Below are 15487 nucleotides of genomic sequence, written 5' to 3'. Positions count from 1 at the left end.
AAAAAGAGACCTGCCTCCCTACTTCACCTAGGAGGAAAATGCAGAATTCCCCCCCCCAACCATGTTTCCCCATATTGCAAATCCGGTATTTGAAAGAAAACTTGATCGCTGTTATGAAACCAATAAAACCATTTATGAAGCTACCCAACTCCCTAAAAAGCCAAATTGGAAAAGACATTTCCCCATTTTCCTCTTGTAGAAGGTATTCATTTCAGTGGGTGTCACTGCAGGGAGAGACATCAGCAGACGTCTTGCTCAGTTAAGCTCCACAAGTTGAGCTAGATGAGCCCAGAGGGACCTGGGAGTTAATTATATACATACAATGCTTCGGCTAACACGATTTAGAAAGTATTTGAAGTTCAAAAAAAATGGGAAAACAAGTTTTTAGCAGGTTGGGAATTGCAATCAGATTTCCACAAAGAGTGGATGCTTCCGGCAGATGGAAAATGGAATTATCCCCCATCTCCAAAAAGCGAGAGGGAGAAGAGAGTAGAAATAGTCTTCGATATAATTTTTAAGGGAAGTTCAGCTTATAACAGATTCCATTTGATTGTCATTTGGTGGTTAGGTCTTAACATAACTTGTTTGACTATTTGTTCAAATGTCACCAATGAAATTCCAGTGACAAATGTAATCCACTCGGCATCAGTTCACAGCTGGTTCTTCCACATGATGAGCTGTATCCATCACCAAGTCTCCAGTGGTCAGCTTATCTGTAGTTACACAGTTCAGCTTCCCTTGCTGTTAAGCATAATGGGGAAGGGGCGGGCAGAGGGGAAAAAAGCTAAGTTCCTCTCCAAGTGGTAAGAAGACATTTTGCTTTCCGTTGAAATGACCTTAACTTGTGACAGGAGACCTTGGAATAGTATTTGGAAATCCTCCCTTTATCTTCCTGGAATGTGGGCTAGATTGGCACAGAGCTGTATGATGAAGTGGGTAGGCCCAGGCTCATGGGCCAGGCTGTGCTTGAGGAATTTTCCACTGTAACCAATAGGAGAAAGGTCCCCTCCATAGATTAAGTTTCTGGGCTTTACTAAATTTTCCCTTTCACGTTTCCTGCAGCATCCCTCCTGCATTTATTCAATGGTACAGGCAACACAGATACATCATGGGTAAGGAGATTGCAAAGTTTCAACTTTGTGGACCACTCTTTTCTACTGTGAGCAATGGGGGAACTAGGCCCTGCACCAAAACCAAGGAAAATAAGGCTGTTTTCTTTGTGCTTGAACACAATGATGTGTAGGAAAGGAGGTCAAGGGGTTGAAAGAACCCTGTGCAATTCTGTAGTGGTAAGAGGACCATATAGACCATTTCTCAGAAGACCTGCCGACCTTCTTTCTATGCCTCAACACGTCAAGTTCTTTCCAAAAGCATTTGAAATGTATACATGTCAACCTATGCTCTTTCCTCATGTTCTTGGCATTCTTCAGCATCTCAGCTCAACTGTCCCTACTTCCCTGAGTCATTACCTGACCATACCACAGTCTCTTCCTCTAGAATTTTCTGCATCTACATTTTTTTTTTTTTTTTTTTGGTCTTCTTCATGGCTCACTGCATTTTGTAATAGTTGTTTCCATATCATTATCAACCATCCCTACTCTATCTCTGATATTAAATGTCTGGCACTTAGTGGGTGCTCAATTATCTTTGCTGGATAGAGGTAAATATTTCTTCAATGAATGAATAAATTACTGAATTTCTTCAGTACAACAAATATTTGTAATATTTAGGTTTAGTAGCTCAATCCTTATTAAAATTCTTGCAAAAAAAACAAAAACCACACCCAACAATAAAAACTGTTGTGAGCCAGTAATTTTCTAGTTCCTAAGCTTTATTGCAATTGAAATAATTGTGCTACCCATTCCTGTATGCATATGTACCAAGAATATTTACTGAGCGCTTAAGATGTGCCAAGAATTGTTCTGAGTGCTGGGGATACAGTTAAAACAGAATCCCTTTAGTCGCAGAACTGAAATTCTATCACCTGATTTTGATAAAATGAGCTTTCTTAGAAATACAACAAAGGCATTATAAATCAACAGACTATAGCGTAATGCTAAATGCTAAGGTTCTGATATCAAGCACAGCTGATTTTCTGACACTTATTACTGTGTCCTTGAGTAAGTTACAAGGTTCCCCTAAGACATTTTTTAAACCTCTAAATTAGGGGGAAGAATACTATCTACTTCATGGAGTTATTGTGTGGATTTAAGGAGATAATGTATGGAATAATCCCAGAGAGAAGATACTGCTATTACTTGTTGAATATTTATTATCATCACCACTCTCAATAATGAACAAATATTAAAGCACCTACTAAGTCAGCCCCCGGGACAGGACTGGAGATTCAGCAACATCCGTGCATAAAAAGAATAGTTTCCGCTGTCATGGGACTTAGTGTCTAATTTACAGTTTATGTAAAAGGAGTCATAAGCTATAAAAGGGGCAGCAGAAGACACTTTGAAAGGCTGACCAAATCCAGGCTTGTACTTTACACAAAAAAGGCCAATTACAAATACACAGGCTTCTTAAGTTACACAATTCAGAATGATGGCACATAGTCATGTTCTTTTTTTATCACCCTTGTCATGGCCCCCTCACCCCAGTTAGGTTAGTGCTGCTTACACTGGAACCTTTCAGGTCATCCTTCCAATTAACACATTAAATACCTACAATTTTATTAAAACCTTTGACCTAAGCCAGTCTGGAGATTCTTAATATAGGCTTAGGTGTCAGACGGTCCTGGTTTGTCCCAGCTCAGGCACTTACGAATTTCATGACCTTTGGCAAGCAATTTAACATCTCTGGGCCTCTGTATTTGCAAAATAGAAGAAAATAATAGAAACTACTTGAGAGTGTTGCTGAGTGGCTTCAGAGCAGCCTAACTGTTTTGCGCTAAAATGTCAGTTCTCCCTCCTACCCGTGGCTCATGTACATCTCCACCAGTAGAGAAAGGGAGAGATGCACTACAAAGTGGATCATTTATGTGAACAAAAGTGACTTAGAAACCGGAGTTTTACTACCTATTGATCTGTCCTAATGGCAAACTAGAAACTGGATACATGAAATTTTACCATCCTGCACAAAGCCCTTTAGAAGCCATCAAGTCCTGTGGAATTATGATGACCCTCTCTACGCGCAGACCTGATCACATTTCTCTATTGTGGAATCCTCTGAAATCTCTCTCTAGGATCACTAAGCACTGAAGGCACAACTGTCTCTCTGAGGTGGTTTATGTGTTGACTGCTCAGTGAGTAAGCTCTTGAGTTTCCAGCAAGGTTCGCCATTCCTTTTTGTGCATACTCCTAGAACATGTAATACACGACACGAGTGAACTTTTAAAATGGAATTTAACCTGGGAAAAGAAAACAAAACATCTTGCTCTTAAAATGTTGTATTAAATCCAGATTCTGCATTCTTAATGGATTTCACAGAGTAAAATTTTCCTTCAGTTATCCAAGTACAGTAATTTATGCAAAGAAACAGCGGCACGCTGGGGCTGCTACTTACTGGAGAGCCGAATGTGCGGATTATACACATCTATTTCCAGCTCTGCTGTGAGGGACATCATGTTGGTAGCTTAAAATCTGAAATCTGCTATGGTGGGTTATTTATATCATGGAAAATTTTTAAAAACCCTATATAAATCAGGGCTTTTGGGATTTCTGTTTGCTTTGAGAGCCGATTGTTAAACATTTAGCAGCATACCAGTAGAAATGCAATACTTTCCGCTGTATCTTCCTGCTCATCCCTGTAATCTACGCAAAGTTCCTTCCAATTCTCAACGCTAAATCTCCCAAACTGTGTCAAATTCCAGAGCATCCCACCATCTGACCAAACTTGAGCCATAATGCTAAATGACTCTTAAAATCCTACCTTTACCATAAAGCTTTCCCATATCCATCAGAGGAAACCCGATGCCTTTGTTTGATCCCTTCCAGGCTGGATATGCTATTGCCATGGTAGACCTGGAAGAGACTTGCCCCATAAGGGACCTGACAACATAAGGAATGTCAGGTGCATGCCCATTCTCCATGAATCATCCCTTTCTACTGTTCAAGCTCCACTGTCTCCTTACTTTTGCTCTGGATTTGCCTAAATGCAAAACAAAGACATCCACTCTGCCTGATTTCATTGATAGCTCTTCAACATGTCTTGTTAGGATATTGATACAATGGGGGAAGAGGAACAAAAATCCAAGAGTCCAGATCTGAGAGCCTAAGAGAAAATATCCTCTTGTACCTTTTCTCATTTAGTGGTTTTAGAGTTAAATTTAGGCTGTCTTATTCAAGATATTTTTAATTTGCAGTATATTTATTTGGTATAAGGTGAGGATTTACAAAATCCCTTCCACAATACTCAAGGGGTACTATCCAGTTCCTGATGACATTTCTCAAAATAAAATTTCATATAATTTAAACGAGAATATATATTGGGAAATATCTTTCAAATTTCTTTAAGAGGCACCAAGCAATAACACTTTACAGAATATATCCTAAGAAAATCATCATAGATGTGGGCAAAAATTTAGCCATAAGGTTATTTCTCAGAGCATTGTTTAGAATCATGAAAAACTGGAAACAACCCAAATGTCCAACAGAATTGGCTAGGCAAATTATGGTAAATACAAACAATGGGCAAGTATTGAGCCATTGATAAAATATTAGTAGCCAACGCTTGTTGAGCATATATTATGTACCAGGTTCTGTGCAAAGGGTTTTGCGAGCATTATCTCATTTAATTCTAACAGCAGCCCTTAAAAGGAAAGTGCTATTATTATCTCCATTTTACCGAGGGTAATAGAGGTAAATAATATACCCAAGGTCAAACAAAAAGGAGCCTGGCACTGCGTACACACGTGTGTGTGTGTGCGCGCGCGTGTGCGCATGTTGGGGTGGGTTGAGGCCACTCTATTGAAAGCATGCACTACTAGATTCCGATTTGTCTCTCTTAGAAATGAATAATAGCCTCTCAGTGGAAAACCACTTACCACTGTGTTGGTGAGATTGTGGCAAAATTGGAAACTTCTGCTTGTGGGCTTGTATAATGGTGCAGCCACAAATAGTTTGACAGTTCCTCAAAATGTTAAACAGCGCATATGACCCAGCAGTTTCCCTTCTAGGTATACACCCAATAGAATTGAAAACCTATCTTCACGCCAAGACCTGTACATGAATATTCATGATGGTGGCATTATTCAGAATAGCCCCGAAGTGGAAGCAACCCAAATGTTCATCAGGTAATAAATGGATAAAATGTGATATATCCATACAATGGATTATCATTCAGCTATAAAAAGGAAAGACATACTGACACATGCTACAACATGAATCAACCTTGAAAACATGCTAAGTGAAAGAAGCCAGTCACAAAAGGCCACATACTGTATCACTACATATTAGTGTGATTCCATTTGTGTAAAATGTTCAGAATGGGCAAATCCATAGAGACAGAAAGTAGATTAGTTTGCCAGGGGCTGGGTGGGGGAATGGGAGTGAATGCTTATGGATTTGACGGTTTCTTTCTAGGGTGATGAAAAAGTTCTAAATTAGGTAAGGGTAACAGTTCCACAACTCTGAATATACTAACATCACTGAACTGTATACTTTTAAAAAGTGATTGTTTATGGTATAGGATCTCAATAAAGCTGTTATTAAGGATTAAAAAATCTCTACTATCAAAAGCCATTTCTTACTTCTTGGAGTAGGACATGTCCTTCAGGCTAATATGAGTACAGAAAAAATGTAAGGGTATGTAATGACAAGGATAGATATTTATATTATTTTAAAAAGTCAAAAAACAATATAGACTGGTTTCCCCTTTCTCAGTTAAAAAAAAGTGTGTGTGGGCGCCTGGGTGGCTCAGTTGGTTAAGCGACTGCCTTCGGCTCAGGTCATGATCCTGGAGTCCCAGGATCAAGTCCCGCATCGGGCTCCCTGCTCAGCAGGGAGTCTGCTTTTCCCTCTGACCCTCCTCCCTCTCATGCTCTCTGTCTCTCATTCTCTCTCTCTCAAATAAATAAATAAAATCTTAAAAAAAAAAAAAAGTGTGTGTGTGTGTCAAATCAATATATAAAAATACTGTGCAGTGGTTATGTGTGGTTATCATTGTTCATATTTAGAACATGTATTATTTTTGTAATAAGAATATTTTTAAAGTATTTTTAAAGGGGGGGAGGGGCAGAGGGAGAGGGAGAGAGAGAGAATCTCCAGCAGGCTCCATGTCCAGTGCAGAGCCTGATGCGGGGCTCGACCTCACAACCCCAAGATCATGACCTGAGTTGAAATCAAGAGTTGGACGCTTCACCGACTGAGTCATCCAGGTGCCCCTAAAGTTTTTTTTTTTTTTAATGTTATGAAACACTTTTTTGGATGAAACCTTGTATTGGAAAGGTTAAAAGTCATTTTCTGCACATGAAGAAAGTGGGTCACGATATAAATGTACATGCTACCAAAGACACAGAACAACTCTGTCGAATAGAAACGTAATGCAGGCCACATTTGTAAAATTTTTAAGCTGCTACATTAGCAAGTGAAAAGAAGCAGATGAAATAATTTTAATAATATTTTTAAAATGTTTTAGAAAGTTTTGGGAAAAAAATATTTTCTTTAATCTATCAAAAATATTATGATTTCAACATATAATCAATATAAAATTATTACTGGTCTATTTATACTCTTTTTTTTTTTTATCCCACGTCTCTGAAATCTGCTGCGTATTTTACACGTACGGTACCTCTCAGAACTAGCCACATTTCTAGGGCTCAATAACCCCATGTGTCTAGTGGCTGCAGCACAGGTATAGAGGAATTTTCCCAAAAAGTTTATTCCATTTGGGGCGCCTGGGTGTCTCAGTCAGTTAAGCGTCTGCCTTCAGCTCAGGCCATGGTCCCAGGGTCCTGTGATCTGGCCCCACGTTGGGCTCTCTGCTCAACGGGGAACCTACTTCACCCTCTCCCTCTACTCCTCCCTGGCGCAGGCTCGCTCACTCTCTTTCTCAAATAAATAAAGAAAATCTTTTTTAAAAAGCTTATTCCATTCACAAAATGGGTTTTATTATATTTTTTCAAAGAGAAATTTTTATCTACTAAGGACTTGAACAAGATTGTCATGCTAAAACCAAACTAAGCAACATTAATACAGCGGACCTCACAACTATGTTAAAGTAATACAAAGTGAATATGAAAAAAATATAGACACATGCACATATATATACATATATATTAAATGTAATAGTACAATTGAACTCAATCTGCATTTTCCCCTAAAACCAGTAAGCTGGATTAATAGAGGAAAAAAAGAACCCGATTCTGAAAGTGCTAAAATGACACCACATAACAATGTATAATAGCAAGAAAGGTGTAATTCAGTACAGTTATCACTCTTATAGGCCAACTGTTTAGTTCAAGCCTATGGCTTCAATGGCTTCAATTCCAGCTAGGAGAAGAAGCCACATTGCCAGATGTCACTGCCAAAAAAAGGATTTCCACAGCTGGGTATCTGCACTCTCCTCAGGCCACTAAAGGTGGAGAAATTTAAAGATACAGTGATAGGAATCTGGCTGAGAATGATTCGGTCTTTTAGACTGAATTAGAGACTAGAATTTTGTGGCCACATGATCAACAGATTAATTTCTGAAAATTGCTAAATTAGATATACCATTGCCCCTCACACACACGTGTGCACAGTTTTGTGTGTGCAGCCCAGCACTTCCTCCTTCCTAACGCACTGTCCTCACTGAATCCCCGGGCACCACTCTCTCCCGATCCTTCTCCGGGGCATGTGCTGGCTCCTCCTCACTGCTTGATGTCTAAATGTACACACACCCCAGAGGTCTAAGGTCTTGAATTTCTCTCTCCACAGTCCCATCCCAGGGGACCTCATCCGGTCTCACGGCTTGCCTCTCACACGATGACTAAGCCCCACACTTGGATTTTGAGCGCCAATCTCTCCTCTGACCTCCACACTAGTATCACTCACAGCAGACGCGGCATTACACCAGGTATCTACAAGGAACCTCAATCCCTAGTCCCCCCCCCCATACCTGCTCCCCCTTCCTGTTGCTTGGTTCTCTCATTTCCCACATCCTTCCAGTCCATCAGCAACGCCTGCCAGCTCTAATCCCAAAATACATCCAGAACCCACCACTTCTCACCACCTCCGCGGCTGCTACCAAGTGCCAACTACCATCTCCCATCACCATGATTGTTTCGAGACTCTAAGCAGCCTGTGATCCCTCCTTCGCCCCCTACAGAATGGTTTCTATGCAGCAGGCAGAATGGTCCTTTTAAATGCAAATCACTTCATGTCACTTTTCAGCTCAAAGCCCTTTATTGGCTTCCTACACATTCAGAGTAAAACTTTCTTAAAATGCCGGGAAGATTTGGCTCCAGCTATAGATCTATCCTTTTTTCTTTTTTTTCCTGCTCCTTACCTGAAGCACCAACAACTCTTGTTTCAACTGCCTTCCCTACGTCTCCCACGTAGACACAGTGGCGTCCTTACTGTTTGCCAAACACACCAGGAAGAGCACTCCCATCCCAGGACCTCCGCGTTTGCTGTTCCCTCGGTCCTGAGTGCCTTCCCTCAGACAACAGCAGAGCTCCGTGCTTGACTTCATTCTGGTGTCAACTGCAGGACCATTTTTGTGAGATACCTTCTCTCACCATAGAAAATAAAATAAAACAGCACCTCCCTCCCAGCACTCTCTCTCCCTGCACTGTTGCCTGACAGTACCTATTTATTTGGCTTTGGTTCTTATGTCAGTAGAACCTAATTTCCAGGGAGACAGGAATGTTTTTGTCCCTTGCTCTCTATCTGGCACCTATAACAGTGCCTGGCACAGATTGGTTACTCTAAAGACTTTTTGAAAGAATGAAAGAGTCAATGTGTGTTCGCTTAATAATGAAGATCTATCAGGAGGGAATCTTTTTTTTTTTTTTAAAGATTTTATTTATTTATTTGACAGAGAGAGACATAGCGAGAGCAGGAACACAAGCAGGGGAAGTGGGAGAGGGAGAAGCATGCTCCCCCCTGAGCAGGGAGCCCGATGTGGGACTCGATCCCAGGACCCTGGGATCATGACCTGAGCCGAAGGCAGACGCTTAACGACTGAGCCACCCAGGCGCCCTATCAGGAGGGAATCTTAATGAACACTAAATCTAGGATGCTTATACGGTAAAAAATTTGGCCTTGCCCAAAGAGAGGCCTGGCTTTTGCCCTAGGCTTCCGGGAAGTAACATGTGTCAGACCTGATAGCACGTCTTTGTTTAGGTGGGGGTGGCCACATTCAACAGTTTAACTGCGGGGACTGGCCACACCAGAAAGACCATGGGATTTAGGGTGGAAGATTTGGGTCATGAGCTATCGGTTGACCTGGTGATGGAGTTCAACCGTATGGGCAAGTAATTAATCAACCAATCATGCTTATGTAATTGAACTCCAATAAAAACTCTGAACACTAGGCTTAGTTAAGCTTCCCTGGTTAGCAGTACTCTATACGTGTTATCATACATCAGTGGAGGGAGGTTAATGTGTCTTGAAGACAAATTCTGAGTTTGGAACCCTACCTGACTCTGCCCTATGTCTCATCCTTTGGCTACTTTTTTTTTTTTTTAAGATTTATTTATTTATATGAGAGAGAGAGAGAGAGAGAGAAAGCAGGGGTAGGGAGGGGCGAAGGGAGAGAGAATCTCAAGCACACTCCCCCCCGCCCCCCTCCCTGATGCCAGGGCTCAATCTCATGACCCTGAGATTATGATCTGAGCCAAAATCAAGAGTCAGACACTTAACTGACTAAACTACCCAGTTGCCCCTCCTTTGGCTACTTTTAACCTGTATCCTTTCCCTGTAATAAACTGCAACCAAAATATAATAGCTTTCTGTGATTCTGTGAATCCTAGCAAATTATTGAAATGGAGGGTAGTTTTGGAAACCCCCCAAATTTGCAGTTGATGTCAGAAGTGAGGACAGTCTTGGGAACTCTGCTCTTAAACTTTTTAGTTTGGCTAACTCTAGGTAAGTCTAATTACATACCAAACAAGTCTCTTACTAAAGACTGCTTCCAGATCATTAGGTCTAGCCTACCATTTCGCTGAAGAGAAAACTGGATCCTAGTGCAAAGAACTGACTTGCCCAGATCCCCCAGCAACAGACTGTGAGCATGGACACTGGTGTCCTGGCTTCCATGCTCACCCCTCTACAGTGACTCTCCTCTGCTTTTCTCCTCAACATACAGCTTTTTCTTAAGAGAGTAAACAGAAAGTTGTTGGGAATTAAGCTGGCCTCACTCCCCAGAACTCTGAGGTCACTATCAAGGGCAGAAATTACTACTGTCTTTCAAAAGTCATGGGGGCCAGCCCTGAACAAAACTGAAGTAACAGAGGGCACCTGGGTGGCTCAGTCAGTTAAGTGTCTGCCTTCGGCTCAGGTCAAGATCCCAGGGGCCTGGGATCGAGCCCCGCATCGGGCTCCCTGCTCAGTGGGGAGTCTGCTTCTCCCTCTCCTTCTCCCTCTCCCTCTGCCTGCCACCCCCACCCCCGCTTGTGTTCTCTCTGTCAAATAAATAAATAAAATCTTAAAACAAACAAAAAACTGAAGTAACTGAGCTCCACGTTCTTCTTCATCCTCATCATCTCCCTTTTTCTGCCCTGAGATGAGCCAGGTGGAGCTGCCCGAGGGGCTGCATCAATCCTCCTGATCCTCAGCTGCCCAAGTCTGGGAAGGAAGCCTTTATGCTCAGTAGAATCAGCACAAATTACCCTCTGTCTACACTACCACATTCTGCCACTTTCCCCTTCTTTGGAAGAAAACTTCTAAGTATAGGCATTTGGGGAAGCTACAGGACATATCACATGATAAACTTAGCTCATCATGTGGGAAAACATTCTGATAAGTTCAAAGTGTTATGCAGATGAGGTTGATACCCGAGTCATTACTATACTAGTAAGATAAGACAAAGAAGCTGAATTTCAAAGCCAGATGGACCTTGAACTTATAAACCAATCTGTATATATTTTAAAGCTCAATAAATATTTATGGAATAAATACAGAGTGAAAATAATTATATTAAACATGTCTCAAATAGAGACCTCTGTAATTTCCATTTGGCATCTGACAGGGCTATAAAGGGTGAACAAAGTATGATAAAAAAAGTTTATGAATTTACATCTGAAAAGGAGCCATAGGCCCTGAGCAGTGACTTTAACATTTTAGGGTCACAGATCCTTTTGAGAATTGGATGAAGGTTTGGACTCTCTCCCCAGAAAAAAAGCATAGTTTAGAGCACTTTCTGCTTCCAAATGCTGACTCACTGTGTCTATTTCATGCACAGGAAAAGGAAGGGGGAAAAAAACCTGGGACCAAAGAAAGGTCCAAAATTAAATACAAGTTTAGAATTACAGTGCCATCACCTCCCATGCATATTTTTATATGGAGAATAATAATAGCTCTCACATATATAGCACTTAATAGTAATGCTGTAAGGCCAGATGCGAGACTCCTTTCTAAGATGGGTCAGCAAAGTGTAAGAGGCAAATGGTCAAATGCTCGACTTTTGAGAAACAGACTGCTTAAATTCAAATCCTGGCTCTGATATTTCCTAGTAGTATAATCTTGGGCAACTTACTTAATCACTCTATCCTTCAAATTTCATTTGCAAAATAGTAATCATAATAGTATCTACTTCATAAGGTTGTTATAAATGTTAAATGGGTTAATATATAGAAAATATTTAGAACAGTCCACAGCACATCACACACACCCAATCAGTGTAACTTGGTATGAGGCACCGCATACTGTCATGATTACATGCTCCGTTGCTGTCCACGTGGATGCCAGGTTTATTCACTTTTCCAATTCTCGTTCTTGAACTGTTCTGGCAGCTCTGCTTCTTCTCCTCCAGCCCCACGCCTTTCTTAGGCGAACTCAAAGCCAAGGTTTCATTACAAGGGAGTATCAAACCATTTATGTCAGTGGCTCATCATGGAAGTATATGTTCATTCAACAGCAAACATTTTCTACCTGCCTACTATGTGCTTAGCACCAGCCTTCTTAGGTGTTGGGAAGGAACTCACAACTTGATTGTAGAGATAAATGTTGAAATTCATGGGCAAGTAAGAGACTCATCAAGTGTTGGCTAACAACAATGTAAGAATTTAGAGACACCCAGCTGAGTGAGAACTGCCCCCAAATGTAAAATGGACAATTAAAACACCTGTGCTGAGGTCTAAAGGAGGACTAGCTACATAATTTGTGGGGCCCAATCCAAAATAAAAACATGGGGTACTTTGTTGAAAAAGTATTAGGGGTTTTAAGACTGACAGCAGAGCACTAATCCAAGCGTGGGGCTCTGTGCACCTGTGCCTGTCACATGGCCTTGGAGCTGGCCCTGCCCTGAAAGATGGGGCGGGGGGGGGGCAGGGGGACTCACAGAGAGATTCCAGCCTGCAGCAAATTGGCACTTCCTGTATGTCATGTGCATTTCTGCCTCTGTGTTTTTTCTTACATTCCTCCTCTTAACTAAAAAGATTTGCTTATTTTTCAACCTATGCAAACGCTACATATCCTTCAAACCGTAGCTCTCAAGTCTTAGCTCAGAGGGAACATGATAGAATGCAGAGCCCTGGGGTTGCAGTGAGAAGAGCTGAGGCCATGTCTGCCTTTCACCAGCTCTGGAACTGTGGCAAAGCCTCTCCTCTGATACTTGCCTGGGGAAACTGATTTTAAAATTCTCTCACAGGATGATGGGAGGATCAAAAGACATCACCAATACAGAAGATTTTTGGAATAAGAATTTCTCATGTTTATCAAGAGCTTCATAACTTTTTTGATAAAGTCTAATTTAGCTTGTACAAACAAGAAGTCGTGCTTGCTGTAAGTGAACACACACACACACACGTGTGTGTGTGCAAGCACATGTGTGTCCCTTCCACTGCTGCCTCCTATTGAATGTGTGATCTTATTCTCTATTTAAGATCATAAGGTCATCAAGCATTTAGACTTTACCCCTTCCAATCCATCCTCCTCACTAAGTGAGCATGATCTTTATAACTCATCAATCTGATCCTCTCATTGTTCTAAACCCTTGTATGGTTCCCTATTCCAAAACCCAATGGCACCAAACTATCGGTGTCTTTTGAGGTGTTAATCAGTGTTCTGGGAAAAGAGGTGTGGAATTTGAGGAAAAATAAAATCATGATGTATGCCTCTTTTGTACATTTACCATGCACGTTGAAAAGCTCTGAGAAGTCCTGTAATTAGGAAGTTAATTTAACTTTGTTTAAACTAGAATTTTCCATATTGATAATATTAACATCCTACAAGAAAGTATTCTGTAGTAAAACTTTGGCTAATGCTGGTCTGTAGGATGATGAACAAACTCTTCAGTTTGATTTATGGAGCTTCCATAATCCCTAAATTCCTAGTTCATTTATTGCCATCCCCTTTCCAAGTCCTATGCTCCAGGAGCAGTGGGCCATTTCCAGTTTCTTTGAGCTCTGTGTCTGCTGTGCTCTCTGCCAAGAACGCATCCGCCACTCATTCCTCCATTTACGCCCTGGTGATCTGTTACTCAGTAGGGCCCAGCTCAATTGCCCTATAATGTCTTCTCTGACATTCTTGGTAACTACATTGTCTCCTAATTTCAGTGGTTAACTGCTTCTATGGAATTTTACACACAAAAATAATTGCTGGTGTTTACTGAACATCTAAGTGTCATGTAGGTAATCCTACAAGAAGATTAAAATATGCCTACTTTACTGATAAGAAAAAACACAGATTAAGAAACTCACTCATTTTTCTGTGTTTTCTATCTTTTGAGTGGTACCCACTGTCCACCTAGTTGTCCAAACCAGAAACCCAAAAGACATTTTTAACACCTTTCCCTCTACCTTACATCTAGTCAGATGCCAGTTCTTACAAATTCCAGCTCCCTGGAAGCCATGAATTCTGTCCCCATCTATCCATTCGTATTATCACTAGTTTAAGTTGGGCCGTTACCTCCCAGCAATTCCTGCAGTGACTCCCTAGCAAATCCTCCATTCTCCATGTTGATACAAGTACCCTCATCCTAAAGTTCTGATTATGCCAACTACCCTGCCTAAAGTCCTTGAGTGGCTTCCCCTGACTCTTAGAGGGAAAAAATCCAAGACCTTTAACATAGCTTAAAAGACCCTTTAGGGACTGGCTACCGCCTACTTCTCCACCTTCATTTCATCCAGTCAGGATCTCACAGTCTACACTGGAAGGTCCAGTGAGCGTCTCAAAGTTTCCCGGCCTTTCCAAGCCTTCCTTTGCCTCTGGACCTTTGAACACAGTTTTTCTTCTTGAAATTACCTTCCTTCTCATCCTTGCCTTGTACTCCATAAGCTTCCTAAATATAGACCGAGGTTCGTGCTCTTCCTCTGTGACCTCATAGCACCTAGGCATCATCCTCTTTTTTTTCTGTGAGATCTTTGGGACCAGGGGCTGTGGATTTCCTGTTGTATCTGTACCGAATGCAGGGCCTGCCACAGAGTAATGCCGTGAAATAAGCATTTGTTGAATGCCTGAATGAATCAACGAATAGATAAATGGATGAATGCAAGCAAAACTAAAAGGGCAGCTTGGAGTATTAAAAGAGAAGGGATTTAGAGCTTGATTGCACCTCTCTGCTTGCCTTTGTCCTCCACATCAAAATTCATTGTCCTTTCAACTCCCCACAAGCACCTTTTCACTTCAACTGCAGGGTCTTTGCGTTTGCCGGGAATGTTCTTTCCCTTTCCACCCATAGTTAATGCTCCTTATCCTTCACATTTCAGATTGGTCATCCTTTCCACAGGGAAGGATTCTTGCCAAATGTAGACCAAGTCAGCCCCTCTATTATGTTAGCCTCATGGCACTCTGTGTCTTTGCCTCCATCCGTCTCACTGCAGTGTATTTCTATATCTATGTCTATGATGGTTCATTTAGTGACTGCTTCGGGGCACCTGGGTGGCACAGTGGTTAAGTGTCTGCCTTTGGCTCGGGTCATGATCCCAGGGTCCTGGGATCGAGCCCCGCATGGGGCTCTCTGCTCGGCGGGAAGCCTGCTTCTCCCTCTCCCACTCCCTCTGCTTGTGTTCCCTCTCTCGCTGTGTCTCTCTCTGTCAAATAAAAAGAAAGAAAAGAAAAGAAAAGAAAAGAAATGATAGTTTATTAAATGAAAGACTAGAACTGATTTTCTTTCTCCATTTTATAAGTAGCTGTTAACTACTATGCTTGAAGTGAATAAATTCATTCCTACAAAGTTAGCAACATTTGTATAAGTCCACACCAACTTGTAATGTGTTTATATGTTTATAGCTTCCCTTGAAACAAATGTGAATATTATCAGAAGAATCTGACCTCTGCTGGATCCTGGACTCTACCTTGTTAGGCAAATAAGGAACTGCAAGTCAATTTCTCACAAGAAAGGACAAAAGCTCTAACTCACAGATTTTACAACGTGCACAGAATTGGGAGTCGTCAAA

At 41.4% G+C, this 15487-nt stretch overlaps 1 protein-coding gene across 5 annotated transcripts in view; it reads right to left on the bottom strand.

The window, feature by feature from the left end:
- The window catches only part of PPP2R2B (protein phosphatase 2 regulatory subunit Bbeta), a 457129-nt gene that overhangs the window by 279007 nt on the left and 162635 nt on the right, over positions 1-15487 (bottom strand). The window lies entirely within an intron of this gene.

Source organism: Halichoerus grypus, chromosome 2 (assembly GCF_964656455.1).
Source record: "Halichoerus grypus chromosome 2, mHalGry1.hap1.1, whole genome shotgun sequence".
In the NCBI taxonomy this organism is placed as follows: domain Eukaryota; kingdom Metazoa; phylum Chordata; class Mammalia; order Carnivora; family Phocidae; genus Halichoerus; species Halichoerus grypus.
The sequence above is the reverse complement of the archived record's forward strand: the minus strand, read 5'-3'. Positions and strand labels throughout refer to the sequence as shown.